This window comes from Schistocerca serialis, unplaced genomic scaffold (assembly GCF_023864345.2).
Source record: "Schistocerca serialis cubense isolate TAMUIC-IGC-003099 unplaced genomic scaffold, iqSchSeri2.2 HiC_scaffold_1417, whole genome shotgun sequence".
Classification (NCBI taxonomy): domain Eukaryota; kingdom Metazoa; phylum Arthropoda; class Insecta; order Orthoptera; family Acrididae; genus Schistocerca; species Schistocerca serialis.
Window position 1 is genome coordinate 26,636,382 of NW_026047644.1, and position 27,532 is coordinate 26,663,913.

The following is a 27,532-nucleotide window of genomic DNA, read 5'->3' on the forward strand; positions in this document are numbered from 1 at the left end:
CTCTTGTATTTAAGTCGGCATTGTGCCTTTTGTATTAAATTCGGATGCAATTTCTGTGTTTCATCGTCAGTAAGAAGGTCCAAGGGATACAGTAAAACTGAAGTGAATCATCGAAATCTAAAACTGGACTCACAGGAGAGGTTCAAATCATACAAAGGTTGAGTGTCAGTCCTCTTGAACATAAGTCGGCATTGTGCCTTTTGAATTTAATTCGGATGCAATTTCTGCGTTTCATCGTCAATAAGAAGGTCCAAGGTATACAGTAAACCTGAAGTGAAGCATCGGAATCTAAAACTGGACTCAGAGGAGAGGATCAAATCATAGAATGTGAGAGTGTCAGTCCTCTTGTACTTAAGTCGGCATTGTGCCTTTTGAATTTAATTCGGATGCTATTTCTGTATTTCATCGTCAATAAGATGGTTTAAGGTATACAGTAAACCTGAAGTGAAGCAACGGAATCTAAAACTGGACTCACAGGAGTGGTTGAAATCATAGAAAGTTAGAAAGTAAGTCCTCTTGTACTTAAGTCGGCATTGTCCCTTCTGTAATATATTCGGATGCAATTTCTGTGTTTCATCGTCAATAAAAAGGTCCAAGGGATACAGTAAACCTGAAGTGAAGCATCGGAATCTAAAACTGGACTCACAGGAGAGGTTCAAATCATAGAAAGTGAGAGTGTCAGTCCTCTTGTATTTAAGTCGGCATTGTGCCTTTTGAATTAAATTCCGATGCAATTTCTGTGCTTCATCCTCAATAAGAAGGTCCAAGGTATACAGTAAACCTGAAGTGAAGCTTCGGAATCTAAAACTGGACTCACAGCAGAGCTTCAAATCATAGAAAGTTAGAGTGTCAGTCCTGTTGTACTTGAGTCGGCATTGTGCCTTTTGTATTAAATTCAGATGCAATTTCTGTGATTCATCGTCAATAAGAAGGTCCAAGGGATACAGTAAACCTGAAGTGAAGCATCGGAATCTAAAACTGGACTCACAGCAGAGCTTCAAATCATAGAAAGTTAGAGTGTCAGTCCTGTTGTACTTGAGTCGGCATTGTGCCTTTTGTATTAAATTCAGATGCAATTTCTGTGATTCATCGTCAATAAGAAGGTCCAAGGGATACAGTAAACCTGAAGTGAAGCATCGGAATCTAAAACTGAACTCACAGGAGAGGTTCAAATCATAGAAAGTGAGAGTGTCAGTCCCCTTGTTCTTAAGTCGGCATTGTGCCTTTTGAATTTAATTCGAAGCAATTTCTGTGTATCATCGTCAATAAGAAAGTCCAAGGTATACAGTACACCTGAAGTGAAGCATCGGAATCTGAAACTGGACTCACAGGAGAGGTTCAAATCATAGAAAGTGAGAGTGTCAGTCCTCTTGTACTTAAGTCGACATTGTGCCTTTTGACTTTAATTCGGATGCAATGTCTGTGTTTCATCGTCAATAAGAAGGTCCAAGGTATACAGTAAACCTGAAGTGAAGCATCGGAATCCATAACTGGACTCATAGGGGACCTGAAGTGAAGCATCGGAATGTAAAACTAGAATCACAGCAGAGGTTCAAATCATAGAAAGTGAGAGTGTCAGGACTCTTGTTCTTAAGTCGGCATTCTGCTTTTGAATTTAATTCGGATGCAATTTCTGTGTTTCATCGTCAATAAGAAGGTCCAAGGTATACAGTAAACCTGAAGTGTAGCATCGGAAACTAAAACTGGACTTACAGGAGAGGTTCAAATCATAGAAAGTTAGAGTGTCAGTCCTCTTGTACTTAAGTCGGCATTGTGCCTTTTGAATTTAATTCAATTCAATTTCGGTGTTTCATCGTCAATACGAAGGTCCAAGGTATACAGTAAACCTGAAGTGAGGCATTGGAACCTAAAACTCGACTCACAGGAGAGGGTAAAATCATAGAAAGTTAGAGTGTCAGCCCACTTGTATTTAAGTCGGCATTGTGCCTTTTGTATTAAATTCGGATGCAATTTCTGTGTTTCATCGTTAATAAGAAGGTCCAAGGTATACAGTAAACCAGAAGTGAAGCATCGGAATCTAAAACTGGACTCACAGGAGAGGTTCAGATCATAGAAAGTTAGAGTGTCAGTCCACTTGTACTTAAATCGGCATTGTGATTTTGAATTAAGTTCGGATGCAATTACTGTGTTTCATCGTCAATAAGAAGGTCCAAGGGATACAGTAAAACTGAAGTGAACCATCGGAATCTAAAACTGGACTCACAGGAGAGGTTCAAATCATAAAAAGGTAGAGTGTCAGTCCTCTTGTACTTAAGTCGGCATTGTGCCTTTTGTATTAAATGCGGATGCAATTTCTGTGTTTCATCGTCAATAAGAAGTCCAAGGGATACAGTAAACCTGAAGTGAAGCATCGGAATCTAAAACTGGACTCACAGAAGAGGTTCAAATCATAGAAAGTTAGAGTGCCAGTCCTCTTGTACTTAAGTCGGCATTGTGCCTTTTGAATTTAATTCCGATGCAATTTCTGTGCTTCATCGTCAATAAGAAGGTCCAAGGTAATCAGTAAACCTGAAGTGAAGCTTCGGAATGTAAAACTGGACTCACAGCAGAGGTTCAAATCATAGAAAGTTAGAGTGTCAGTCCTCTTGTACTTAAGTCGGCATCGTGATTTGAATTAAGTTCGGATGCAATTACTGTGTTTCATCGTTAATAAGAAGGTCCAAGGGATACAGCAAAGCTGAAGTGAACCATCGGAATCTAAAACTGCACTCACAGGAGAGGTTCATATCATAAAAAGGTAGAGTGTCAGTCCTCTTGTACTTAAGTCGGCATGTGCCTTTTGTATTAAATTCGGATGCAATTTCTGTGTTTCATCGTCAATAAGAAGTCCAAGGGATACAGTAAACCTGATGTGAAGCATCGGAATCTAAAACTGGACTCTCAGGAGAGGTTCAAATCATAGAAAGTGAGAGTGTCAGTCCCCTTGTACTTAAGCCAGCATTGTGCCTTTTGAATTTAATTCGATGCAATTTCTGTGTTTCATCGTCAATAAGAAGGTCCGAGGTATACAGTACACCTGAAGTGAAGCATCAGAATCAAAAACTGGACTCACAGGAGAGGTTCAAATCATAGAAAGTTTGAGTGTCAGTCCTCTTGTACTTAAGTCGACATTGTGCCTTTTGAATTTAATTCCGATGCAAATTCTGTGTTTCATCGTCAATAAGAAGGTCCAAGGGATACAGTAAACCTGAAGTGAAGCATCGGAATCTAAAACTGAACTCACAGGAGAGGTTCAAATCATAGAAAGAGTGTCAGTCCTCTTGTACTTAAGTCGGCAATGTGCCTTTAGTATTAAATTCGGATGCAATTTCGGTGTTTCATCGTCAATAAGAAGGTCCAAGGGATACAGTAAACGTGAAGTGAAGCATCGGAATCTAAAACTCGACTCACAGGAGAGGTTCAGATCATAGAAAGTTAGAGTGTCAGTCCTCTTGTACTTAAATTGGCATTGTGATTTTGAATTAAGTTCGGATGCAATTACTGTGTTTCACCGTCAATAAGAAGGTCCAAGGGATACAGTAAACCAGAAGTGAAGCATCGGAATCTAAAACTGGACTCACAGGAGAGGTTCAGATCATAGAAAGTTCGAGTGTCAGTCCTCTTGTACTTAAGTCGGCATTGTGATTTTGAATTAAGTTCGCATGCAATTACTAGGTTTCATCGTCAATAAGAAGGTCCAAGGGACACAGTAAAACTGAAGTGAACCATCGGAATCTAAAACTGGACTCACAGGAGAGGTTCAAATCATAAAAAGGTAGGGTGTCAGTCCTCTTGTACTTAAGTCGGCATTGTGCCTTTTGTATTAAATTCGGATGCAATTTCTGTGTTTCATCGTCAATAAGATGTCCAAGGGATACAGTAAACCTGAAGTGAAGCATCGGAATCTAAAACTGGACTCACAGGAGAGGTTCAAATCATAGAAAGTTAGAGTGTCAGTCCTCTTGTACTTAGGTCGGCATTGTGCCTTTTGAATTTAATTCCGACGCAATTTCTGTGCTTCATCGTCAATAAGAAGGTCGAAGGTATCAGTAAACCTGAAGTGAAGCTTCGGAATCTATAACTGGACTCACAGGGGAGGTTCAAATCATCGAAAGTTTGAGTGTCAGTCCTCTTGTTCTTAAGTCGACAGTGTGCCTTTTGAATTTAATTCGATGCAATTTCTGTGTTTCATCGGCAATAAGAAGGTCCAAGGTATACAGTAAACCTGAAGTGAAGCATCGGAATTTAAAACTGGACTCACAGGAGAGTTTCAAATCATAAAAAATTAGAGAGTCAGTCCTCTTGCATTTATGTCGGCATTGTGCCTTTTGTATTAAATTCGGATGCAATTTCTGTGTTTCATCGTCAATAAGAAGGTCCAAGGGATACAGTAAACCTGAAGTGAAGCATCGGAATCTAAAACTGGACTCACTGGAAAGGTTCAAATCATAGAAAGTTAGAGTGTCAGTCCTCTTGTACTTAAGTTGGCATTGTGCCTTTTGAATTTAATTCGGATGCAATTTCTGTGTTTCATCGTCAATAAGAAGGTCCAAGGTATACAGTAAACCTGAAGTGAAGCATCGGAATCTAAAACTGGACTCAGAGGAGAGGTTCAAATCATAGAAAGTTTGAGTGTCAGTCCTCTTGTACTTAAGTCGACATTGTGCCTTTTGAATTTAATTCCGATGCAAGTTCTGTGTTTCATCGTCAATAAGAAGGTCCAAGGGATACAGTAAACCTGAAGTGAAACATCGGAATCTAAAACTGAACTCACAGGAGAGGTTCAAATCATAGAAAGTGTGTCACTCCTCTTGTACTTAAGTCGGCCATGTGCCTTTTGTATTAAATTCGGATGCAATTTCGGTGTTTCATCGTCAATAAGAAGGTCCAATTGATACAGTAAACGTGAAGTGAAGCATTGGAATCTAAAACTGGACTCACAGGAGAGGTTCAGATCATAGAAAGTTAGAGTGTCAGTCCTCATGTACTTGAATCGGCATTGTGATTATGAATTAAGTTCGGATGCAATTACTGTGTTTCACCGTCAATAAGAAGGTACAAGGGATACAGTAAACCTGAAGTGAAGCATCGGAATATAAAACTGGACACACAGGAGAGGTTCAAATCATAGAAGGTTAGAGTGTCAGTCCTCTTGTACTTAAGTCGGCATTGTGCCTTTTGTATTAAATTTCTATGCAATTACTGTGTTTCATCGACGATAAGAAGGTCCAAGGGATACGGTAAACCTGAAGCGAAGCATCGGAATCTAAAACTGGACTCACAGGAGAGGTTCAAATCATAGAAAGATAGAGTTTCAGTCCTCTTGTACTTAAGTCGGCATTGTGCCTTTTGAATTTAATTCGATTCAATTTCGGTGTTTCATCGTCAATAAGAAGTTCCAAGGTATACAGTAAACCTGAAGTTAAGCATCAGAACCTAAAACTGGACTCACAGGAGAGGTTAAAATCATAGAAAGTTAGAGTGTCAGTCCACTTGTATTTAAGTCGGCATTGTGCCTTTTGTATTACATTCGGATGCAATTTCTGTGTTTCATCGTCAATAAGAAGGTCCAAGGTATACAGTAAACCTGAAGTGAAGCATAGGAATCTAAAACTGGACTCAGAGGAGAGGTTCAAATCATAGAATGTGAGAGTGTCAGTCCTCTTGTACTTAAGTCGGCATTGTGCCTTTTGAATTTAATTCGGATGCAAGTTCTGTGTTTCATCGTCAATAAGAAGGTCCAAGGGATACAGTAAACCTGAAGTGAAGCATCGGAATCTAAAACTGGACTCACAGGAGAGGTTCAAATCATAGAAAGTGAGTGTCAGTCCTCTTGTACTTACGTCGGCATTGTGCCATTTGAATATCATTCCGAAGCAATTTCTGTGCTTCATCGTCAATAAGAAGGTCCAAGGTATACAGTAAACCTGAAGTGAAGCTTCGGAATCTAAAACTGGACTCACAGGAGAGGTTCAAATCATACAAAGTTTGAGTGTCAGTCCTCTTGTACTTAAGTCGACATTGTGTTTTTTGAATTTAATTCCGATGCAAGTTCTGTGTTTCATCGTCAATAAGAAGGTCCAAGGGATACAGTAAACCTGAAGTGAAGCATCGGAATCTTAAACTGGACTCACAGGAGAGGTTCAAATCATAGAAAGAGTGTCAGTCCTCTTGTACTTAAGTCGGCAATGTGCCTTTTGTATTAAATTCGGATGCAATTTCGGTGTTTCATCGTCAATAAGAAGGTCCAAGAGATACAGTAAACCTGATGTGAAGCATCGGCATCTGAAACTGGACTCACAGGAGGGGTTCAGATCAAAGAAAGTTAGAGTGTCAGTCCTCTTGTACTTAAATCGGCATTGTGATTTTGAATTAAGTTCAGATGCAATTACTGTATTTCACAGTCAATAAGAAGGTGCAAGGGATACAGTAAACCTGAAGTGAAGCATCGGAATCTAAAACTGGACTCACAGGAGAGGTTCAAATCATAGAATGTTTGGGTGTCAGTCCTCTTGTACTTAAGTCGGCATTGTGACTTTTGAATTTAATTCGATTCAATTTCGGTGTTTCATCGTCAATAAGAAGGTCCAAGGTATACAGTAAACCTGAAGTGAAGCATCGGAACCTAAAACTGGACTCACAGGAGAGGTTAAAATCATAGAAAGTTAGAGTGTCAGTCCACTTGTATTTAAGTCCGCATTGTGCATTTTGTATTAAATTCGGATGCAATTTGTGTGTTTCATCGTCAATAAGAAGGTCCAAGGGAAACAGTAAACCTGAAGTGAAGCATCGGAATCTAAAACTGGACTCACAAGAGAGATTCAAATCCTAGAAAGTTAAAGTGTCAGTCCTCCTGTACTTAAGTCGGTATTGTGCCTTTTGAAATTAATTCCGTTGCAATTTTTGTGTTTCATCGTCAATAAGAGGTTCCAAGGGATACAGTGAACCTGAAGTGAAGTATCGGAATCTAAAACTTGACTCAAAAGAGAGATTCAAATCACAGAAAATTAGAGTGTCAGTCCTCGTGGACTTAAGTCGGTATTGTGCCTTTTGTATTAAATTCTGATGCAATTTCTGTGTTTCATCGTGAATAAGAAAGCCCAAGGGATACAGTAAACCAGAAGTGAAGCATCGGAATCAAAAACTGGACTCACAGGAGAGGTTCAGATCATAGAAAGTTAGAGTGTCAGTCCTCTTGTACTTAAGTCGGCATTGTGATTTTGAATTAAGTTCGGATGCAATTACTGTGTTTCATCGTCAATAAGAAGGTCCAAGGGATACAGTAAAACTGAAGTGAACCATCGGAATCTAAAACTGGTCTCACAGGAGACGTTCAAATCATACAAAGGTAGAGTGTCACTCCTCTTGTATTTAAGTCGGCATTGTGCCTTTTGTATTAAACTCGGATGCAATTTCTCTGTTTCATCGTCAATAAGAAGGTCCAAGGTATACAGTAAACCTGAAGTGAAGCATAGGAATCTAGAACTGGACTCAGAGGAGAGGTTCAAATCATAGAATGTGAGAGTGTCAGTCCTCTTGTACTTAAGTCGGCATTGTGCCTTTTGTATTAAATTCGGATGCAATTTCTGTGTTTCATCGTCAATAAGAAGATCCAAGAGATACAGTAAACCTGAAGTGAAGCATCGGAATCGAAAACTGGACTCACAGGAGAGGTTCAAATCATAGAATGTTAGAGTGTCAGTCCTCTTGTACTTAAGTCGGCATTGTCCCTTTTGAATTTAATTCCGATGCATTTTCTGTGCTTCATCGTCAATAAGAAGGTCCAAGGTATACAGTAAACCTGAAGTGAAGCTTCGGAATCTAAAACTGGACTCACAGCAGAGGTTCAAATCATAGAAAGTTAGAGTGTCAGTCCTCTTGTACTTAAGTCGGCATTGTGCCTTTTGAATTTAATTCGGATGCAATTTCTGTGTTTCATCGTCAATAAGAAGGTCCAAAGTATACAGTAAACGTGAAGTGAAGGATCGGAATCTAAAACTGGACTTAGAGGAGAGGTTCATATCATAGAATGTGAGAGTTTCAGTCCTCTTGTACTTAATTCGGCATTGTGCCTTTTGAATTTAAGTCGGATGCTATTTCTGTGTTCCATGTCAATAAGATGGTTTAAGGTATATGGTAAACCTGAAGTGAAGCAACGGAATCTAAAACTGGACTCACAGGAGTGGTTGAAATCATAGAAAGTTAGAAAGTAAGTCCTCTTGTACTTAAGTCGGCATTGTCCCTTCTTAATACATTCGAAACAATTTCTGTGTTCCATCGTCAATAAGAAGGTCCAAGGGATACAGTAAACCTGAAGTGAAGCATAGGAATCTAAAACTGGACGCCCAAGAGGGGTTCAAATCATAGAAAGTGAGAGTGTCAGTCCTCTTGTACTTAAGTCGGCATTGTGCCTTTTGAATTTAATTCCGTTGCAATTTCTGTGCTTCATCGTCAATAAGAAGGTCCAAGGTATACAGTAAACCTGAAGTGAAGCTTCGGAATCTAAGACTGGACTCTCAGGAGAGGTTGAAATCATAGAAAGTGAGAGTGTCAGTCCCCTTGTACTTAAGTCGGCCATGTGCCTTTTGTATTAAATTCGGATGCAATTTCGGTGTTTCATCGTCAATAAGAAGGTCCAATTTATACAGTAAACGTGAAGTGAAGCATTGGAATCTAAAACTGGACTCACAGGAGAGGTTCAGATCATAGAAAGTTAGAGTGTCAGTCCTCTTGTACTTGAATCGGCATTGTGATTTTGAATTAAGTTCGGATGCAATTACTGTGTTTCACCGTCAATAAGAAGGTCCAAGGGATACAGTAAACCTGAAGTGAAGCATCGGAATATAAAACTGGACACACAGGAGAGGTTCAAATCATAGAAGGTTAGAGTGTCAGTCCTCTTGTACTTAAGTCGGCATTGTGCCTTTTGTATTAAATTCCTATGCAATTACTGTGTTTCATCGTCAATAAGAAGGTCCAAGGGATACGGTAAACCTGAAGCGAAGCATCGGAATCTAAAACTGGACTTACAGGAGCGGTTCAAATCATAGAAAGATAGAGTTTCAGTCCTCTTGTACTTAAGTCGGCATTGTGCCTTTTGAATTTAATTCGATTCAATTTCAGTGTTTCATCGTCAGTAAGAAGTTCCAAGGTAAACAGTAAACCTGAAGTGAAGCATCAGAACCTAAAACTGGACTCACAGGAGAGGTTAAAATCATAGAAAGTTAGAGTGTCAGTCCACTTGTATTTAAGTCGGCATTGTGCCTTTTGTATTACATTCGGATGCAATTTCTGTGTTTCATCGTCAATAAGAAGGTCCAAGGGAAACAGTAAACCTGAAGTGAAGCATCGGAATCTAAAACTGGACTCACACGAGAGGTTCAAATCATAGAAAGTTAGAGTGTCAGTCCTCTTGTACTTAAGTCGGCATTGTGCCTTTGAATTTAATTCGGATGCAATTTCTGTGTTTCATCGTCAATAAGAAGGTCCAAGGTATACAGTAAACCTGAAGTGAAGCATAGGAATCTAAAACTGGACTCAGAGGAGAGGTTCAAATCATAGAATGTGAGAGTGTCAGTCCTCTTGTACTTAAGTCGGCATTGTGCCTTTTGAATTTAATTCGGATGCAAGTTCTGTGTTTCATCGTCAATAAGAAGGTCCAAGGGATACAGTAAACCTGAAGTGAAGCATCGGAATCTAAAACTGGACTCACAGGAGAGGTTCAAATCATGGAAAGTGAGAGTGTCAGTCCTCTTGTACTTACGTCGGCATTGTGCCATTTGAATTTCATTCCGAAGCAATTTCTGTGCTTCATCGTCAATAAGAAGGTCCAAGGTATACAGTAAACCTGAAGTGAAGCTTCGGAATCTAAAACTGGACTCACAGGAGAGGTTCAAATCATACAAAGTTTGAGTGTCAGTCCTCTTGTACTTAAGTCGACATTGTGTATTTTGAATTTAATTCCGATGCAAGTTCTGTGTTTCTTCGTCAATAAGAAGGTCCAAGGGATACAGTAAACCTGAAGTGAAGCATCGGAATCTTAAACTGGACTCACAGGAGAGGTTCAAATCATAGAAAGAGTGTCAGTCCTCTTGTACTTAAGTCGGCAATGTGCCTTTTGTATTAAATTCGGATGCAATTTCGGTGTTTCATCGTCAATAAGAAGGTCCAAGAGATACAGTAAACCTGAAGTGAAGCATCGGCATCTGAAACTGGACTCACAGGAGAGGTTCAGATCATAGAAAGTTAGAGTGTCAGTCCTCTTGTACTTAAATCGGCATTGTGATTTTGAATTAAGTTCAGATGCAATTACTGTATTTCACAGTCAATAAGAAGGTGCAAGGGATACAGTAAACCTGAAGTGAAGCATCGGAATCTAAAACTGGACTAACAGGAGAGGTTCAAATCATAGAATGTTTGGGTGTCAGTCCTCTTGTACTTAAGTCGGCATTGTGACTTTTGAATTTAATTCGATTCAATTTCGGTGTTTCATCGTCAATAAGAAGGTCCAAGGTATACAGTAAACCTGAAGTGAAGCATCGGAACCTAAAACTGGACTCACAGGAGAGGTTAAAATCATAGAAAGTTAGAGTGTCAGTCCACTTGTATTTAAGTCCGCATTGTGCCTTTTGTATTAAATTCGGATGCAATTTGTGTGTTTCATCGTCAATAAGAAGGTCCAAGGGAAACAGTAAACCTGAAGTGAAGCATCGGAATCTAAAACTGGACTCACAGGAGAGGTTCAAATCCTAGAAAGTTAAAGTGTCAGTCCTCCTGTACTTAAGTCGGCATTGTGATTTTGAATTAAGTTCGGATGCAATTACTGTGTTTCATCGTCAATAAGAAGGTCAAAGGGATACAGTAAAACTGAAGTGAACCATCGGAATCTAAAACTGGTCTCACAGGAGACGTTCAAATCATACAAAGGTAGAGTGTCACTCCTCTTGTATTTAAGTCGGCATTGTGCCTTTTGAATGAAACTCGGATGCAATTTCTCTGTTTCATCGTCAATAAGAAGGTCCAAGGTATACAGTAAACCTGAAGTGAAGCATCGGAATCTAAAACTGGACTCAGAGGAGAGGTTCAAATCATAGAATGTGAGAGTGTCAGTCCTCTTGTACTTAAGTCGGCATTGTGCCTTTTGTATTAAATTCGGATGCAATTTCTGTGTTTCATCGACAATAAGAAGGTCCAAGGGATACAGTAAACCTGAAGTGAAGCATCGGAATCTAAAACTGGACTCTCAGGAGAGGTTCAAATCATAGAAAGTGAGAGTGTCAGTCCCCTTGTACTTAAGCCAGCATTGTGCCTTTTGAATTTAATTCGATGCAATATCTGTGTTTCATCGTCAATAAGAAGGTCCAAGGTATACAGTACACCTGAAGTGAAGCATCAGAATCTAAAACTGGACTCACAGGAGAGGTTCAAATCAAATAAAGTTTGAGTGTCAGTCCTCTTGTACTTAAGTCGACTTTGTGCCTTCTGAATTTAATTCCGATGCAAGTTCTGTGTTTCATCGTCAATAAGAATGTCCAAGGGATACAGTAAACCTGAAGTGAAGCATCGGAATCTAAAACTGAACTCACAGGCGAGGTTCAAATCATAGAAAGAGTGTCAGTCCTCTTGTACTTAAGTCGGCATTGTGCCTTTTGTATTAAATTCGGATGCAATTTCTGTGTTTCATCTTCAATAAGAAGGTCCAAGGGATACAGTAAACCTGAAGCGAAGCATCGGAATCTAAAACTGGACTCACAGGAGAGGTTCAAATCATAGAAAGTTTGAGTGTCAATCCTCTTGTTCTTAAGTCGGCATTGTGCCTTTTGAATTTAATTCGACGCAATTTCTGTGTTTCATCGTCAATAAGAAGGTCCAAGGTATACAGTAAACCTGAAGTGAAGCATCGGAATTTTTAACTGGACTCACAGGAGAGTTTCAAATCATAGAAAATTAGAGAGTCAGTCCTCTTGTACTTAAGTCGGCCATGTGCCTTTTGAATTTAATTCGGATGCAATTTCTGTGTTTCATCGTCAATAAGAAGGTCCAAGGTATACAGTAAACTTGAAGTGAAGCATCGGAATCTAAAACTGGACTCAGAGGAGAGGTTCAAATCATAGAATGTGAGAGTGTCAGTCCTCTTTTACTTAATTCGGCATTGTGCCTTTTGAATTTAATTCGGATGCTATTTCTGTGTTTCATCGTCAATAAGATGGTTTAAGGTATACAGTAAACCTGAAGTGAAGCAACGGATTCTAAAATTGGACTCACAGGAGTGGTTGAAATCATAGAAAGTTAGAAAGTAAGTCCTCTTTTACTTAAGTCGGCATTGTCCCTTCTTAATATATTCGAAAGCAATTTCTGTGTTTCATCGTCAATAAGAAGGTCCAAATGATACAGTAAACCTGAAGTGAAGCATCGGAATCTAAAACTGGACTCCCAGGAGAGGTTCAAATCATAGAAAGTGAGAGTGTCAGTCCTCTTGTACTTAAGTCGGCATTGTGCTTTTTGAATTTAATTCCGATGCAATTTCTGTGCTTCATCGTCAATAAGAAGGTCCAAGGTATACAGTAAACCTGAAGTGAAGCAACGGATTCTAAAATTGGACTCACAGGAGTGGTTGAAATCATAGAAAGTTAGAAAGTAAGTCCTCTTTTACTTAAGTCGGCATTGTCCCTTCTTAATATATTCGAAAGCAATTTCTGTGTTTCATCGTCAATAAGAAGGTCCAAGGTATACAGTAAACCTGAAGTGAAGCATCGGAATCTAGAACTGGACTCACAGGAGAGGTTCAAATCATAGAAAGTTAGAGTGTCACTCCTCCTGTACTTAAGTCGGCATTGTGCCTTTGAATTTAATTCGGATGCAATTTCTGTGTTTCATCGTCAATAAGAAGGTCCAAGGTATACAGTAAACCTGAAGTGAAGCATAGGAATCTAAAACTGGACTCAGAGGAGAGATTCAAATCATAGTTTGTGAGAGTGTCAGTCCTCTTGTACTTTTGTCGGCATTGTGCCTTTTGAATTTAATTCGGATGCAATTTCTGTGTTTCATCGTCAATAAGATGGTTTAAGGTATACAGTAAACCTGAAGTGAAGCATCGGAATCTAAAACTGGACTCACAGGAGAGGTTCAAATCATAGAAAGTGAGGGTGTCTGTCCTCTTGTGCTTAAATCGGCATTGTGATTTTGAATTAAGTTCAGATGTAATTACTGTGTTTCACAGTCAATAAGATGGTGCAAGGGATACAGTAAACCTGAAGTGAAGCATCGGAATCTAGAACGGTACTCACAGCAGAGGTTCAAATCATAGAAAGAGTGTCAGTCCTCTTGTACTTAAGTCGGCATTGTGATTTTGAATTAAGTTCGGATGCAATTACTGTGTTTCATCGTCAATAAGAAGGTCCAAGGGATACAGAAAAACTGAAGTGAACCATCGGAATCTAAAACTGGACTCACAGGTGAGGTTCAAATCATAAAAAGGTAGAGTGTCAGTCCTCTTGTACTTAAGTCGGCATTGTGCCTTTTGTATTAAATTCGGATGCAATTTCTGTGTTTCATCTTCAATAAGAAGGTCCAAGGGATACAGTAAACCTGAAGCGAAGCATCGGAATCTAAAACTGGACTCACAGGAGAGGTTCAAATCATAGAAAGTTTGAGTGTCAATCCTCTTGTTCTTAAGTCGGCATTGTGCCTTTTGAATTTAATTCGACGCAATTTCTGTGTTTCATCATCAATAAGAAGGTCCAAGGTATACAGTAAACCTGAAGTGGAGCATCGGAATTTTTAACTGGACTCACAGGAGAGTTTCAAATCATAGAAAATTAGAGAGTCAGTCCTCTTGTACTTAAGTCGGCCATGTGCCTTTTGAATTTAATTCGGATGCAATTTCTGTGTTTCATCGTCAATAAGAAGGTCCAAGGTATACAGTAAACCTGAAGTGAAGCATCGGAATCTAAAACTGGACTCAGAGGAGAGGTTCAAATCATAGAATGTGAGAGTGTCAGTCCTCTTTTACTTAATTCGGCATTGTGCCTTTTGAATTTAATTCGGATGCTATTTCTGTGTTTCATCGTCAATAAGATGGTTTAAGGTACACAGTAAACCTGAAGTGAAGCAACGGATTCTAAAATTGGATACACAGGAGTGGTTGAAATCATAGAAAGTTAGAAAGTAAGTCCTCTTTTACTTAAGTCGGCATTGTCCCTTCTTAATATATTCGAAAGCAATTTCTGTGTTTCATCGTCAATAAGAAGGTCCAAAGGATACAGTAAACCTGAAGTGAAGCATCGGAATCTAAAACTGGACTCCCAGGAGAGGTTCAAATCATAGAAAGTGAGAGTGTCAGTCCTCTTGTACTTAAGTCGGCATTGTGCTTTTTGAATTTAATTCCGATGCAATTTCTGTGCTTCATCGTCAATAAGAAGGTCCAAGGTATACAGTAAACCTGAAGTGAAGCTTCGGAATCTAAAACTGGACTCACAGCAGAGGTTCAAATCATAGAATGTTAGAGTGTCAGTCCTCTTGTACTTAAGTCGGCATTGTGCCTTTTGTATTAAATTCGGATGCAATTTCTGTGTTTCATCGTCAATAAGAAGGTCCAAGGTATACAGTACACCTGAAGTGAAGCATCGGAATCTAAAACTGGACTCACAGGAGAGGTTCAAATCATAGAAAGTTTGAGTGTCAGTCCTCTTGTACTTAAGTCGACATTGTGCCTTTTGAATTTAATTCCGATGCAAGTTCTGTGTTTCATCGTCAATAAGAACGTCCAAGGGATACAGTAAACCTGAAGTGAAGCATCGGATCTAAAACTGGACTCACAGGGGAGGTTCAAATCATAGAAAGAGTGTCAGTCCTCTTGTACTTAAGTCGGCCATGTGCCTTTTGTATTAAATTCGGATGCAATTTTGGTGTTTCATCGTCAATAAGAAGGTCCAAGGGATACAGTAAACCTGAAGTGAAGCATCGGAATCTAGAACTGGACTCACAGGAGAGGTTCAAATCATAGAAAGTTAGAGTGTCAATCCTCCTGTACTTAAGTCGGCATTGTGCCTTTGAATTTAATTCGGATGCAATTTCTGTGTTTCATCGTCAATAAGAAGGTCCAAGGTATACAGTAAACCTGAAGTGAAGCATAGGAATCTAAAACTGGACTCAGAGGAGAGATTCAAATCATAGTTTGTGAGAGTGTCAGTCCTCTTGTACTTTTGTCGGCATTGTGCCTTTTGAATTTAATTCGGATTCAATTTCTGTGTTTCATCGTCAATAAGATGGTTTAAGGTATACAGTAAACCTGAAGTGAAGCGTCGGAATCTAAAACTGGACTCACAGGAGAGGTTCAAATCATAGAAAGTGAGAGTGTCTGTCCTCTTGTGCTTAAATCGGCATTGTGATTTTGAATTAAGTTCAGATGTAATTACTGTGTTTCACAGTCAATAAGATGGTGCAAGGGATACAGTAAACCTGAAGTGAAGCATCGGAATCTAAAACTGGACTCACAGGCGAGGTTCAAATCATAGAAGGTTAGAGTGTCAGTCCTCTTGTACTTAAGTCGGCATTGTGCCTTTTGTATTGGATTCCTATGCAATTTCTGTGTTTCATCGTCAATAAGAAGGTCCAAGAGATACAGTAAACCTGAAGTGAAGCATCGGAATCTAAAACTGGACTCACAGCACAGGTTCAAATCATAGAAAGTAAGAGTGTCAGTCCTCTTGTACTTAAGTCGGCATTGAGCCTTTTGTATTAAATTCGGATGCAATTTCTGTGTTTCAATGACAATAAGAAGGTCCAAGGGATACAGTACACCTGAAGTGAAGCATCGGAATCTAAAACTGGACTCACAGGAGAGGTTCTAATAATACAAAGTTTGAGTGTCAGTCCCTTGTACTTAAGTCGATATTGTGCTTTTTGAATTTAATTCCGATGCAATTTCTGTGCTTCATCGTCAATAAGAAGGTCCAAGGTATACAGTAAACCTGAAGTGAAGCTTCGGAATCTAAAACTGGACTCACAGCAGAGGTTCAAATCATAGAATGTTAGAGTGTCAGTCCTCTTGTACTTAAGTCGGCATTGTGCCTTTTGTATTAAATTCGGATGCAATTTCTGTGTTTCATCGTCAATAAGAAGGTCCAAGGTATACAGTACACCTGAAGTGAAGCATCGGAATCTAAAACTGGACTCACAGGAGAGGTTCAAATCATAGAAAGTTTGAGTGTCAGTCCTCTTGTACTTAAGTCGACATTGTGCCTTTTGAATTTAATTCCGATGCAAGTTCTGTGTTTCATCGTCAATAAGAACGTCCAAGGGATACAGTAAACCTGAAGTGAAGCATCGGATCTAAAACTGGACTCACAGGAGAGGTTCAAATCATAGAAAGAGTGTCAGTCCTCTTGTACTTAAGTCGGCCATGTGCCTTTTGTATTAAATTCGGATGCAATTTTGGTGTTTCATCGTCAATAAGAAGGTCCAAGGGATACAGTAAACCTGAAGTGAAGCATCGGAATCTAGAACTGGACTCACAGGAGAGGTTCAAATCATAGAAAGTTAGAGTGTCAATCCTCCTGTACTTAAGTCGGCATTGTGCCTTTGAATTTAATTCGGATGCAATTTCTGTGTTTCATCGTCAATAAGAAGGTCCAAGGTATACAGTAAACCTGAAGTGAAGCATAGGAATCTAAAACTGGACTCAGAGGAGAGATTCAAATCATAGTTTGTGAGAGTGTCAGTCCTCTTGTACTTTTGTCGGCATTGTGCCTTTTGAATTTAATTCGGATGCAATTTCTGTGTTTCATCGTCAATAAGATGGTTTAAGGTATACAGTAAACCTGAAGTGAAGCATCGGAATCTAAAACTGGCCTCACAGGAGAGGTTCAAATCATAGAAAGTGAGAGTGTCTGTCCTCATGTGCTTCAATCGGCATTGTGATTTTGAATTAAGTTCAGATGTAATTACTGTGTTTCACAGTCAATAAGATGGTGCAAGGGATACAGTAAACCTGAAGTGAAGCATCGGAATCTAAAACTGGACTCACAGGCGAGGTTCAAATCATAGAAGGTTAGAGTGTCAGTCCTCTTGTACTTAAGTCGGCATTGTGCCTTTTGTATTGGATTCCTATGCAATTTCTGTGTTTCATCGTCAATAAGAAGGTCCAAGAGATACAGTAAACCTGAAGTGAAGCATCGGAATCTAAAACTGGACTCACAGCACAGGTTCAAATTATAGAAAGTTAGAGTGTCAGTCCTCTTGTACTTAAGTCGGCATTGAGCCTTTTGTATTAAATTCGGATGCAATTTCTGTGTTTCAATGACAATAAGAAGGTCCAAGGGATACAGTACACCTGAAGTGAAGCATCGGAATCTAAAACTGGACTCACAGGAGAGGTTCTAATAATACAAAGTTTGAGTGTCAGTCCCTTGTACTTAAGTCGATATTGTGCTTTTTGAATTTAATTCCGATGCAAGTTCTGTGTTTCATCGTCAATAAGAAGGTCCAAGGGATACAGTAAACCTGAAGTGAAGCATTGGTATCTAAAACTGGACTCACAGGAGAGGTTCAAATCATAGAAAGAGTGTCAGTCCTCTTGTACTTAAGTCGGCAATGTGCCTTTGTATTAAATTCGGATGCAATTTCGGTGTTTCATCGTCAATAAGAAGGTCCAAGGGATACAGTAAACCTGAAGTGAAGCATCGGAATCTAAAACTGGACTCACAGGAGAGGTTCAGATCATAGAAAGTTAGAGTGTCAGTCCTCTTGTACTTAAATCGGCATTGTGATTTTGAATTGAGTTCAGATGTAATTACTGTGTTTCACAGTCAATAAGAAGGTGCAAGGGATACAGTAAACCTGAAGTGAAGCATCGGAATCTAAAACTGGACTCACAGGAGAGGTTCAAATCATAGAAGGTTAGAGTGTCAGTCCTCTTGTACTTAAGTCGGCATTGTGCCTTTTGTATTGGATTCCTATGCAATTTCTGTGTTTCATCGTCAATAAGAAGGTCCAAGAGATACAGTAAACCTGAAGCGAAGCATCGGAATCTAAAACTGGACTCACAGGAGAGGTTCAAATAATAGAAAGTTTGGGTGTCAGTCCTCTTGTACTTAAGTCGGCATTGTGCCTTTTGAATTTAATTCGATTCAATTTCGGTGTTTCATCGTCAATAAGAAGGTACAAGGTATACAGTAAACCTGAAGTGAAGCATCGGAACCAAAAACTGGACTCACAGGAGAGGTTAAAATCATAGAAAGTTAGAGTGTCAGTCCACTTGTATTTAAGTCGGCATTGTGCCTTTTGTATTAAATTCGGATGCAATTTGTGTGTTTCATCGTCAAAAAGAAGGTCCAAGGGAATCAGTAAACCTGAAGTGAAGCATCGGAATCTAAAACTGGACTCACAGGAGAGGTTCAAATCCTAGAAAGTTAAAGTGTCAGTCCTCCTGTACTTAAGTCGGCATTGTGCCTTTTGAAATTATTCCTTTGCAATTTTTTTGTTTTATCGTCAATAAGAGGTTCCAAGGAATACAGTGAACCTGAAGTGAAGTATTGGAATCTAAAACTTGACTCAAAAGAGAGATTCAAATCATAGAAACTTAGAGTGTCAGTCCTCGTGTACTTAAGTTGGCATTGTGCCTTTTGTATTAAATTCGGATGCAATTTCTGTGTTTCATCGTCAAAAGAATGTCCAAGGGTACAGTAAACCAGAAGTGAAGCATCGGAATCTAAAACTGGACTTCCAGGAAAGGTTCAGATCATAGAAAGTTAGAGTGTCAGTCCTCTTGTACTTAAGTCGGCATTGTGATTTTGAATTAAGTTTGGATGCAATTACTGTGTTTCATCATCAATAAGACGGTCCAAGGGATACAGTAAAACTGAAGTGAACCATCGGAATCTAAAACTGGACTCACAGGAGAGGTTCAAATCATACAAAGGTAGAGTGTCACTCCTCTTGTACTTAAGTCGGCATTGTGCCTTTTGTATTAAACTCGGATGTAATTTCTGTGTTTCATCTTCAATAAGAAGGTCCAAGGGATACAGTAAACCTGAAGTGAAGCATTGGAATCTAAAACTGGACTCACAGGAGAGGTTCAAACCTTAGAAAGTTAGAGTGTCAGTCCTCTTGTACTTAAGTTGGCATTGTGCCTTTTGAATTTAATTCGGATGCAATTTCTGTGTTTCATCGTCAATAAGAAGGTCCAAGGTATACAGTAAACCTGAAGTGAAGCATCGGAATCTAAAACTGGACTCAGAGGAGAGGTTCAAATCATAGAATGTGAGAGGGTCAGTCCTCTTGTACTTAATTCGGCATTGTGCCTTTTGAATTTAATCTGGATGCTATTTCTGTGTTTCATCGTCAATAAGATGGTTTAAGGTATACAGTAAACCTGAAGTGAAGCAACGGAATCTAAAACTGGACTCACAGGAGTGGTTGAAATCATAGAAAGTTAGAAAGTAAGTCCTCTTGTACTTAAGTCGGCATTGTCCCTTCTTAATATATTCGAACGCAATTTCTGTGTTTCATCGTCAATGAGAAGGTCCAAGGGATACAGTAAACCTGAAGTGAAGCATCGGAATCTAAAACTGGACTCCCAGGAGAGGTTCAAATCATAGTAAGTGAGTGTGTCAGTCCTCTTGGACTTAAGTCGGCATTGTGCCTTTTGAATTTAATTCCGATGCAATTTCTGTGCTTCATCGTCAATAAGAAAGTCCAAGGTATACAGTAAACCTGAAGTGAAGCTTCGGAATCTAAAACTGGACTCACAGCAGAGGTTCAAATCATAGAAAGTTAGAGTGTCAGTCCTCTTGTACTTATGTCGGCATTGTGCCTTTTGTATTAAATTCGGATGCAATTTCTGTGTTTCATCGACAATAAGAAGGTCCTAGGGATACAGTAAACCTGAAGTGAAGCATCGGAATCTAAAACTGGACTCTCAGGAGAGGTTCAAATCATAGAAAGTGAGAGTGTCTCTCCCCTTGTACTTAAGTCGGCATTGTGCCTTTTGAATTTAATTCGATGCAATTTCTGTGTTTCATCGTCAATAAGAAGGTCCAAGGTATACAGTACGCCTGAAGTGAAGCATCGGAATCTAAAACTGGACTCACAGGAGAGGTTCAAATCATAGAAAGTTTGAGTGTCAGTCCTCTTGTACTTAAGTCGACATTGTGCCTTTTGAATTTAATTCCGATGCAAGTTCTGTGTTTCATCGTCAATAAGAAGGACCAAGCGATACAGTAAACCTGAAGTGAAGCATCGGAATCTAAAACTGAACTCACAGGAGAGGTTCAAATCATAGAAAGAGTGTCAGTCCTCTTGTACTTAAGTCGGCCATGTGCCCTTTGTATTAAATTCGGATGCAATTTCGGTGTTTCATCGTCAATAAGAAGGTCCAAGGGATACAGTAAACGTGAAGTGAAGCATTGGAATCTAAAACTGGACTCACAGGAGAGGTTCAGATCATAGAAAGTTAGAGTGTCAGTCCTCTTGAACTTAAATCGGCATTGTGATTTTGAATTAAGTTCGGATGCAATTACTGTGTTTCACCGTCAATAAGAAGGTCCAAGGGATACAGTAAACCTGAAGTGAAGCATCGGAATATGAAACTGGACACACAGGAGAGGTTCAAATCATAGAAGGTTAGAGTGTCAGTCCTCTTGTACTTAAGTCGGCATTGTGTCTTTTGTATTAAATTCCTATGCAATAGCTGTGTTTCATCATCAATAAGAAGGTCCAAGGGATACGGTAAACCTGAAGCGAAGCATCGGAATCTAAAACTGGACTCACAGGAGAGGTTCAAATCATAGAAAGATAGAGTTTCAGTCCTCTTGTACTTAAGTCGGCATTGTGCCTTTTGAATTTAATTCGATTCAATTTCGGTGTTTCATCGTCAATAAGAAGGTCCAAGGTATACAGTAAACCTGAAGTGAAGCATCAGAACCAAAAACTGGACTCACAGGAAAGGTTAAAATCATAGAAAGTTAGAGTGTCAGTCCACTTGTATTTAAGTCGGCATTGTGCCTTTTGTATAAAATTCGGATGCAATTTCTGTGTTTCATCGTCAATAAGAAGGTCCAAGGGAAACAGTAATCCTGAAGTGAAGCATCGGAATCTAAAACTGGACTCACAGGAGAGGTTCAAATCATAGGAAGTTAGAGTGTCAGTCCTCTTGTACTTAAGTCGGCATTGTGCCTTTTGAAATTATTCCTTTGCAATTTTTTTGTTTTATCGTCAATAAGAGGTTCCAAGGAATACAGTGAACCTGAAGTGAAGTATTGGAATCTAAAACATGACTCAAAAGAGAGATTCAAATCATAGAACCTTATTGTGTCAGTCCTCGTGTACTTATGTTGGCATTGTGCCTTTTGTATTAAATTCGGATGCAATTTCTGTGTTTCATCGTCAAAAGAATGTCCAAGGGTACAGTAAACCAGAAGTGAAGCATCGGAATCTAAAACTGGACTTCCAGGAAAGGTTCAGATCATAGAAAGTTAGAGTGTCAGTCCTCTTGTACTTAAGTCGGCATTGTGATTTTGAATTAAGTTTGGATGCAATTACTGTGTTTCATCATCAATAAGACGGTCCAAGGGATACAGTAAAACTGAAGTGAACCATCGGAATCTAAAACTGGACTCACAGGAGAGGTTCAAATCATACAAAGGTAGAGTGTCACTCCTCTTGTACCTAAGTCGGCATTGTGCCTTTTGTATTAAACTCGGATGTAATTTCTGTGTTTCATCTTCAATAAGAAGGTCCAAGGGATACAGTAAACCTAAAGCGAAGCATCGGAATCTAAAACTGGACTCACAGGAGAGGTTCAAATCATCGAAAGTTAGAGTGTCAGTCCTCTTGTTCTTAAGTCGGCATTGTGCCTTTTGAATTTAATTCGATGCAATTTCTGTGTTTCATCGTCAATAAGGAGGTCCAAGGTATACAGTAAACCTGAAGTGAAGCATCGGAATCTAAAACTGGACTCACAGGAGAGTTTCAAATCATAGAAAATTAGAGAGTCAGTCCTCTTGTATTTAAGTCGGCATTGTGCCTTTTGTATTAAATTCGGATGCAATTTCTGTGTTTCATCGTCAATAAGAAGGTCCAAGGGATACAGTAAACCTGAAGTGAAGCATTGGAATCTAAAACTGGACTCACAGGAGAGGTTCAAACCTTAGAAAGTTAGAGTGTCAGTCCTCTTGTACTTAAGTTGGCATTGTGCCTTTTGAATTTAATTCGGATGCAATTTCTGTGTTTCATCGTCAATAAGAAGGTCCAAGGTATACAGTAAACCTGAAGTGAAGCATCGGAATCTAAAACTGGACTCAGAGGAGAGGTTCAAATCATAGAATGTGAGAGGGTCAGTCCTCTTGTACTTAATTCGGCATTGTGCCTTTTGAATTTAATCTGGATGCTATTTCTGTGTTTCATCGTCAATAAGATGGTTTAAGGTATACAGTAAACCTGAAGTGAAGCAACGGAATCTAAAACTGGACTCACAGGAGTAGTAGAAATCATAGAAAGTTAGAAAGTAAGTCCTCTTGTACTTAAGTCGGCATTGTCCCTTCTTAATATATTCGAACGCAATTTCTGTGTTTCATCGTCAATGAGAAGGTCCAAGGGATACAGTAAACCTGAAGTGAAGCATCGGAATCTAAAACTGGACTCCCAGGAGAGGTTCAAATCATAGTAAGTGAGTGTGTCAGTCCTCTTGGACTTAAGTCGGCATTGTGCCTTTTGAATTTAATTCCGATGCAATTTCTGTGCTTCATCGTCAATAAGAAAGTCCAAGGTATACAGTAAACCTGAAGTGAAGCTTCGGAATCTAAAACTGGACTCACAGCAGAGGTTCAAATCATAGAAAGTTAGAGTGTCAGTCCTCTTGTACTTATGTCGGCATTGTGCCTTTTGTATTAAATTCGGATGCAATTTCTGTGTTTCATCGACAATAAGAAGGTCCTAGGGATACAGTAAACCTGAAGTGAAGCATCGGAATCTAAAACTGGACTCTCAGGAGAGGTTCAAATCATAGAAAGTGAGAGTGTCTCTCCCCTTGTACTTAAGTCGGCATTGTGCCTTTTGAATTTAATTCGATGCAATTTCTGTGTTTCATCGTCAATAAGAAGGTCCAAGGTATACAGTACGCCTGAAGTGAAGCATCGGAATCTAAAACTGGACTCACAGGAGAGGTTCAAATCATAGAAAGTTTGAGTGTCAGTCCTCTTGTACTTAAGTCGACATTGTGCCTTTTGAATTTAATTCCGATGCAAGTTCTGTGTTTCATCGTCAATAAGAAGGTCCAAGCGATACAGTAAACCTGAAGTGAAGCATCGGAATCTAAAACTGAACTCACAGGAGAGGTTCAAATCATAGAAAGAGTGTCAGTCCTCTTGTACTTAAGTCGGCCATGTGCCCTTTGTATTAAATTCGGATGCAATTTCGGTGTTTCATCGTCAATAAGAAGGTCCAAGGGATACAGTAAACGTGAAGTGAAGCATTGGAATCTAAAACTGGACTCACAGGAGAGGTTCAGATCATAGAAAGTTAGAGTGTCAGTCCTCTTGAACTTAAATCGGCATTGTGATTTTGAATTAAGTTCGGATGCAATTACTGTGTTTCACCGTCAATAAGAAGGTCCAAGGGATACAGTAAACCTGAAGTGAAGCATCGGAATATGAAACTGGACACACAGGAGAGGTTCAAATCATAGAATGTGAGAGTGTCAGTCCTCTTGTACTTAAGTCGGCATTGTGCCTTTTCAATTTAATTCGGATGCAATTTCTGTGTTTCATCGTCAATAAGATGGTTTAAGGTATAGAGTAAACCTGAAGTGAAGCAACGGAATCTATAACTGGACTCACAGGAGAGGTTCAAATCATACAAAGTGAGAGCGTCTGTCTTCTTGTACTTAAGTCGGCATTGTGCCATTTGAATTTCATTCCGATGCAATTTCTGTGCTTCATCGTCAATAAGAAGGTCCAAGGTATACAGTAAACCTGAAGTGAAGCTTCGGAATCTAAAACTGGACTCACAGCAGAGGTTCAAATCATAGAATGTTAGAGTGTCAGTCCTCCTGTACTTAAGTCGGCATTGAGTCTTTTGTATTAAATTCGGATGCAATTTCTGTGTTTCATCGACAATAAGAAGGTCCAAGGGATACAGTACACCTGAAGTGAAGCATCGGAATCTAAAACTGGACTCACAGGAGAGGTTCAAATCATACAAAGTTTGAGTGTCAGTCCTCTTGTACTTAAGTCGACATTGTGCTTTTTGAATTTAATTCCGATGCAAGTTCTGTGTTTCATCGTCAATAAGAAGGTCCAAGGGATACAGTAAACCTGAAGTGAAGCATCGGAATCTACAACTGGACTCACAGGAGAGGTTCAAATCATAGAAAGGGTGTCAGTCCTCTTGTACTTAAGTCGGCAATGTGCCTTTTGTATTAAATTCGGATGCAATTTCGGTGTTTCATCGTCAATAAGAAGGTCCAAGGGATACAGTAAACCTGAAGTGAAGCATCGGAATCTAAAACTGGGCTCACAGGAGAGGTTCGGATCATAGAAAGTTAGAGTGTCAGTCCTCTTGTACTTAAATCGGCATTGTGATTTTGAATTAAGTTCAGATGCAATTACTGTGTTTCACAGTCAATAAGAAGGTGCAAGGGATACAGTAAACCTGAAGTGAAGCATCGGAATCTAAAACTGGACTCACAGGAGAGGTTCAAATCATAGAAGGTTAGAGTGTCAGTGCTCTTGTACTTAAGTCGGCATTGTGCCTTTTGTATTAAACTCGGATGCAATTTCTGTGTTTCATCTTCAATAAGAACGTCCAAGGGATACAGTAAACCTAAAGCGAAGCATCGGAATCTAAATCTGGACTCACAGGAGAGGTTCAAATCATCGAAAGTTAGAGTGTCAGTCCTCTTGTTCTTAAGTCGGCATTGGGCCTTTTAAATTTAATTCGATGCAATTTCTGCGTTTCATCGTCAATAAGGAGGTCCAAGGTATACAGTAAACCTGAAGTGAAGCATCGGAATCTAAAACTGGACTCGCAGGAGAGTTTCAAATCATAGAAAATTAGAGAGTCAGTCCTCTTGTATTAAAGTCGGCATTGTGCCTTTTGTATTAAATTCGGATGCAATTTCTGTGTTTCATCGTCAATAAGAAGGTCCAAGGGATACAGTAAACCTGAAGTGAAGCATCGGAATCTAAAACTGGACTCACAGGAGAGGTTCAAATCATAGAAAGTTAGTGTGTCAGTGCTCTTGCACTTAAGTCGGCATTGTGCCTTTTGAATTTAATTCGGATGCAATTTCTGTGTTTCATCGTCAATAAGAAGGTCCAAGGAATACAGTAAACCTGAAGTGCAGCACCGGAATCTAAAACTGCACTCAGAGGAGAGGTTCAAATCATAGAATGTGAGAGTGTCAGTCCTCTTGTACTTAAGTCGGCATTGTGCCTTTTGAATTAATTTCGGATGCTATTTCTGTGTTTCATCGTCAATAAGATGGTTTAAGGTATACAGTAAACCTGAAGTGAAGCAACGGAATCTAAAACTGGTCTCACAGGAGTGGTTGAAATCATAGAAAGTTAGAAAGTAAGTCCTCTTGTGCTTAAGTCGGCATTGTCCCTTCTGTAATATATTCGGATGCAATTTCTGTGTTTCATCGTCAATAAGAAGGTCCAAGGGATACAGTAAACCTGAAGTGAAGCATCGGAATCTAAAACTGGACTCACAGGAGAGGTACAAATCATAGAAAGTGAGAGTGTCAGTCCTCTTGTACTTAAGTCGGCATTGTGCCTTTTGTATTAAATTCCTATGCAATTACTGTGTTTCATCGTCAATAAGAAGGTCCAAGGGATACGGTAAACATGAAGCGAAGCATTGGAATCTGAAACTGGACTCACAGGAGAGGTTCAAATCATAGAAAGATAGAGTTTCAGTCCTCTTGTACTTAAGTCGGCATTGTGCCTTTTGAATTTAATTCGATTCAATTTCGGTGTTTCATCGTCAATAAGAAGGTCCAAGGTATACAGAAAAACCTGAAGTGAAGCATCAGAACCTAAAACTGGACTCACAGGAGAGGTTAAAATCATAGAAAGTTAGAGTGTCAGTCCACTTGTATTTAAGTCGGCATTGTGCCTTTTGTATAAAATTCGGATGCAATTTCTGTGTTTCATCGTCAATAAGAAGGTCCAAGGTATACAGTAAACCTGAAGTGAAGCATAGGAATCTAAAACTGGACTCAGAGGAGAGGTTCAAATCATAGAATGTGAGAGTGTCAGTCCTCTTGTACTTAAGTCGGCATTGTGCCTTTTGAATTTAATTCGGATGCAATTTCTGTGTTTCATCGTCAATAAGATGGCTTAAGGTATACAGTAAACCTGAAGTGAAGCAACGGAATCTAAAACTGGACTCACGGGAGAGGTTGAAATCATAGAAAGTTAGAAAGTAAGTCCTCTTGTACTTAAGTCGGCACTGTCCCTTCTGTAATATATCCGGATGCAATTTCTGTGTTCCATCGTCAATAAGAAGGTCCAAGGGATACAGTAAACCTGAAGTGAAGCATCGGAATCTAAAACTGGACTCACAGGAGAGGTTCAAATCATAGAAAGTGAGAGTGTCTGTCCTCTTGTACTTAAGTCGGCATTGTGCCATTTGAGTTTCATTCCGATGCAATTTCTGTGCTTCATCGTCAATAAGAAGGTCCAAGGTATACAGTAAACCTGAAGTGAAGCTTCGGAATCTAAAACTGGACTCACAGCAGAGGTTCAAATCATAGAATGTTAAAGTGTCAGTCCTCTTGTACTTAAGTCGGCATTGAGCCTTTTGTATTAAATTCGGATGCAATTTCTATGTTTCATCGACAATAAGAAGGTCCAAGGGATACAGTACACCTGAAGTGAAGCATCGGAATCTAAAACTGGACTCACAGGAGAGGTTCAAATCATACAAAGTTTGAGTGTCAGTCCTCTTGTACTTAAGTCGACATTGTGCTTTTTGAATTTAATTCCGATGCAAGTTCTGTGTTTCATCGTCAATAAGAAGGTCCAAGGGATACAGTAAAACTGAAGTGAAGCATCGGAATCTAAAACTGGACTCACAGGAGAGGTTAAAATCATAGAAAGAGTGTCAGTCCTCTTGTACTTAAGTCGGCAATGTGCCTTTTGTATTAAAGTCGGATGCAATTTCGGTGTTTCATCGTCAATAAGAAGGTCCAAGGGATACAGTAAACCTGAAGTGAAGCATCGGAATCTAAAACTGGACTCACAGGAGAGGATCAAATCATAGAAGGTTAGAGTGTCAGTCCTCTTGTACTTAAGTCGGCAATGTGCCTTTTGTATTAAATTCGGATGCAATTTCGGTGTTTCATCGTCAATAAGAAGGTCCAAGGGATACAGTAAACCTGAAGTGAAGCATCGGAATCTAAAACTGGACTCACAGGAGAGGTTCAAATCATAGAAGGTTAGAGTGCCAGTCCTCTTGTACTTAAGTCGGCAATGTGCCTTTTGTATTAAACTCGGATGCAATTTCTGTGTTTCATCTTCAATAAGAAGGT